We start from the raw sequence: 5,024 nt of genomic DNA, 5'->3' as shown, positions 1-5,024 counted from the left end.
AAATTATTGCACTCTTTTTTCACACCTCCTAAGGGAGGATTAAAGCTTTGTTACTGATAAAAAATAATTTGAAAAGGGACAAAAGAGAATAAATTTAACACCAAATACTTCTCACAGGTTCTTTGCTCTTCTCTGCAGAATCACAAATGAAAGCTCAGCAATCCCTCTGTTGCCAAAAGCTGCTTTCTTGCCCTTTATAATTAGAAGGAATTAAAAAGCCACAAAAATTCCTTCATCGATCTTCCCAAAGTCTTTCCAGTTCTACTGCACAAATCTCCCGTCCCAATCTGCCACATTACACACCAGCTTTCTTTTAGGAAGTCCTTCTGAGGCTGTTTCTAGGAAAAAGCAAGCAGGAAATTACAATATTTTCTGTTTCAGTACTGGAGGAGTTGGGGATTTTCCCTTCTCCTTCTAATGCGGTCATCCATAGACACCCGGAATGTACAGGAGTGACTCAGAAGAATAAAGTTCACAAATACTTTTATCACAGGCCCCAGAAATGCCAGGCGGGTCATTTTTCCTAATTCTTCCAGCCAAGAAATAGAAACGCTTTCTGGTTCATCGAGCAAATTGGTGGGTCTGAATTCCAGAAATTCAGATATCCTCACAAAGGCAGCATTATGGCCCAACAGGTTACGTGTGCAGCATTCTGGCTGAGAGCCACTTTGTTAATAAATACAAGCGTTGAATTCAGCTGGATTTAAAGATTGTGTTCCTCGAGCAGATCTGACAGTGCCAGGGCTGTAAAGGCATCGCTGCAGTTCTGCTCTGACACCCGGACATAACACTGCAGGTAAGAGGGGGGGGTGGGCAAAGCACAGCCCCACTGAGTGCCAAGGGAGCCATAGGGATTGCCCTGCGTGTCATAAATTACACCTTCAGATAAATAATAAGGTATATTTAAGCTGGGGTTTAATTTTTAATACAAGCTTTGGAGGGGAAAGCAGTAAAAGACACAATTGGAGACAAAATTCTTTCTGGGTTCTGTGCACTGCTGCATTAGAAAGAATTTAAAGAATTTCATTTTCTTCAATAAAAGCAGCATTTCTCAACTAGAACGTTGTAAGACCATCCCAGCAGTTTCTGGTCTTTTATTTTATTGCCTGTTCCATCCCACTAAAAAAATCTGGGTTACTCAAAGCACATTTGTTATTCCAAATTGCCAGCGAGTACTATTTGCTATTAGTGTCCTGGGTGCTTTTATTTCTCCCTACACAGCACTATCAGATCCATTTTACAGCTTACAGGCTGAGGTGCAGGGGGGTGGTCTCACAGAGCACAAAGCCACAAATACCATCTCCCATTTCAGGAGCACAGGGATGCAGGGAGCAGTCAGACAACAGCCAGCTGCCACAGTGCAGCTCCTTAAGGACAGCACCCATGGGCTTTCTGCTCACAGGCATCCAGCCATGCACCCAGACCTGTGCCAGCACTCCCAGTTTGCTCCATACTGGACTCTGGCATAAGCAAGGCTGTTAACAGGCTCAGCCTTAAAATGTTTGCTTTTTAATCTAGTTGAAGCACCAAGGATCTACCATCATCATGTACCACCATGTAAGTAGTTCCTCTGTGGGACATCCTAGTTATCCTAATTGCTTTATGCTCCCTTTTGCTCTTCCTGCATATAAATGACACACACTGCTATCAGAAGGAGAACTCCTGGCCTGCTCTCCCAGGTCTGATGCAGCAGTAGGCTCAGACTTGAGTGAAAGCTTTGTTGTTTTTTCAGAATATAAATACATGATTTGAAATGACTCAAATGAGAATTCTTTTCTGAATGGCTTCAGGGAAAACTGTTCATAAAATCCTTTTGTTATTAGCAAAGACAGTTTATTATCAGCGCACCGTAATAACCCAGATGTGTTCTTTTATCACTGTCTGCAGGACACAAACTGCTTTTCCACTCAGCGCTGAATGATCCAATCTCTACACTAAGGACCCTCCAGCAGCAGCAGCAGCACAACTCTCAGTAGCTCTGGATCCTCACAGCTGTAGTAGCCAAAGATGCAGACAGTCACCTAGTGGGAAATCTGGAACATTTCTACTTTCCTGTACCCTTAAAACGCTGAATGGAGAAGAGGAAAAGAGGAACTGAGGACCTCCAAAAAGGGGATGGTGAAAAGTTCTGTGTTGAATGGGCTCCAGTAGCTGGGGTGCCAGATTAATTTTTTACTGTTCAGATATGACTGTATATATGCTGGTGCCCAGGTTCCTACCCAGAAGCAGAACAGCTTTGTCAGAGAGGAAGAGGAAAAGTTTCTTCCTGTGCTGGAGCTGAGTTCAGAGCAGGAGGGTGTGCATGGAGCTGTGGATCATATCATAGAATCATAGAGTGGGTTGAAAAGGACCATAAAGACTGTCTAGTTTCAACCCCCCTGCTACGTACAGGGTCGCCAATCATGGCAAGGAATCCTGCCGAGCTGACAGCCTGCAGAGCCGGGGAGGGAGAGAGGAAGGGAAAAGAGGAACTCTGCTTATGTGAACACTTGGCAGGTGCTGCTCGTTCCATTGTCACAGCTGATCCCTTCAGCATAATCTGTAGCAACAAGTGAGAGAGATTGCAATCTGCACACAGAAATCCTCCGTTCTCCATTCTCCCCAGCCCATGGACATGTTTTACACTTTCTCCACTTTTCCCCCAATTGAGCCCATTTCAAATCTCTCAGCTGCTGCCCACTGCATGAAACCAACGCGGCCTTTGTAAACAAAGTCATGCAAATACACACGGGCTGTACTAACAAAATGAAACACAGCATTTGCAGAAGTGCATGCAGATATTTACCAAGTTGTGCATTTTACTTCTGTATTTCTGTAACTGAGAGAAGAAGGAACAGCGTTATGTTTAATATTTTTATACTTCCAACAGTAATTCAAAAACTAGGAAGACAAATGTCTTACAACATCTCACCTCGTGGACATGTTGTGCTGTCCTAGGAAGAGCAAGGAAGCTTTTTTATCCATAGAAATACTATTTGTGAGTGCTGCCTCACCAAAATGGTTTGTACTTTCCAAGTCTCAGATAACCAGTTTAATGTTTAAAGTCAGTGTCAAGGTGCTGCTGTTGGTGTCTGTCCAGGTGAGGGATCTAACAGATCTATCTTCGTATTAAAAATACCCCAGAAAAACTTGTAGTGTAAGCTAGAACAAAAAGCCTTTAATTGCTTTACAATAGACTTGAAAGTGTATACCACATCAGTGGATGGAAAAAAAGTATCACTAAGGGTGTGATGACAGTTCTGTATCTATTTTTGTTCCAACATATATTTCTGTCTATTAGGGCACATTTCTCGGATCTTACTTTTTCCTTCCATGTTCACCTTCTGCAGCTTTCTTTGCAGAACACGGTGGGAACTGAAAAGGAATTCAGGTATTCCACACAGTCTGAATGGAAGAATTTTGCTGTGGTATGCCTTTAGATTGGGCTTCTATGGTTAACCTTCACAAATCTCTCACTTCCTCCTCACTTCTTATTCCTTAATAACATTTTCACTATGAACACCTTTATACTGAACTGCTATAGTCAAAACAGAATCTAAAAGATTTTAACATAGACTCAAAACAATGATTCCTCCTCCTCCTCCCTCTCCATCTCAGGCAGTGGTGATATTCCCACAAATTACCCAGGGACTGTATTAATGTACTAGGGGGAAAGTAAGAGCTTTTGCCTTCTCTTGCCTTTAAAAGGCTCAGATCTGTTAGATTCAGTTTGCTGTGAAAGGTTTTGCAATGATTACGTGCACTGTAGACCTCAGTAACTTTCTCCAAAGTACTTCCTGAACATCACGGCACCCTTCTAGCTGCGGTTTGCTCGCCCGACAACTTCTATCTACTTTTTGCTTTTTTCCTCCACGTTTTTTCCTCCCCTGAAGTGTAGCCCAATAAACACAGATAAAAGGAATGAATCAAGTCATTTAACTTGAGAGATTCGTCAAACAATGAGAGATGAACCTGCCATGATTTGACCCTTCTGCCAGCTGAGCACTGAGCTCATGGCCTCAGCTGTTCTACTGCTTCAGGAAGTGCAGACTTCAGATGTCTAGCATAAAATAATACACAGACCCAGGTGGGTTTTTTTTAAACCAGTGGTACAAAGGAAGTGGTTTTGTTGCTAGCAGGTATCTTGTTTAGGGTATTAAAATAATGAAAGTTCATCACCACAGATAAACTGTGACTGCACCCCTTCCAATCTGACCTCAGGCTTGAGTGACTGAGAGGAGAACACTTACAACAGCCTTCCCTCATCCTCCAACAAATCAAATTCACACCCCTTATACTGCTAGAAGAAATCTTGCTTTTATATAGATAGATATAGCGAAAGAAGAGAAGCAAATCTTGGAGAGAAGTGTCAGTGGTTCTGTGTGCATGAAAATAGAAATCTGGCCCAAACTTCAATCACTCCACAACAGCCAAGTTTCCAACAGGAATGGCCAGAGAAGGGCAACCAGAGGCAGGTTTACCTGCAGGGATGGGAAATACCACCAAACTAGGGCAGTGTGTGAGGATGGGCTTTCACTAGAACAACTGCAGGAACAATAAGCAGTAGATTTTAAAACAGCACAGGGAAGCACACAAAGACCAGCACAGGTGTTGATCAGCTGAATAGCTGAGCTTGGCCACCTCTGAGCCACTGCTGGAGCCCGCTGGCTGCCTGCACACAGCGTCCTGTGCAGGTAGTGCTCCCTGGCTGCTGCAGTGTGGGAAGCACCACAGGCGTGCGGTGTAACCCAGTAACCTCGTAAGGACATTTTCCCTCTAACCCCAAATGCTCACTTTGCCTGATTAAAACGGGTAAGAAATAATTCACGTTGGTGGTTACCAACAAAACAGCCGGGTACACTTCAAAACCCTGTTTGCGTGTGATTTAAATCCAGTATCTTCTGATCTAAGAGATAAGCTGTCTCCACACTGTCTGCTGACCACTACATTCGCAAGGCCTTTTCCCTGTTTAGTTAACTTCTTTTCACTTTCCTGGGCTACACTGGATGCAAGTTTCACATTTGCCTTGTAGGTTTTGCACACAG

General features: G+C 43.4%; 1 long non-coding RNA gene across 1 annotated transcript; it reads left to right on the top strand.

The window, feature by feature from the left end:
- The first annotated feature begins 674 nt into the window (after positions 1–674).
- On the top strand, positions 675–3,901 carry LOC107323035 (uncharacterized). Its single transcript, XR_001559138.3, has 2 exons — positions 675–796; positions 1,888–3,901. It is a non-coding gene; the product is annotated as an uncharacterized LOC107323035 (long non-coding RNA).
- The last annotated feature ends 1,123 nt before the right edge of the window (positions 3,902–5,024 follow it).

The sequence above is a fragment of the Coturnix japonica genome, chromosome 19, assembly GCF_054131305.1.
Source record: "Coturnix japonica strain WE chromosome 19, WE-NBRP24, whole genome shotgun sequence".
Lineage (NCBI taxonomy): Eukaryota > Metazoa > Chordata > Aves > Galliformes > Phasianidae > Coturnix > Coturnix japonica.
This window is presented reverse-complemented; position numbering and strand designations above follow the sequence as displayed.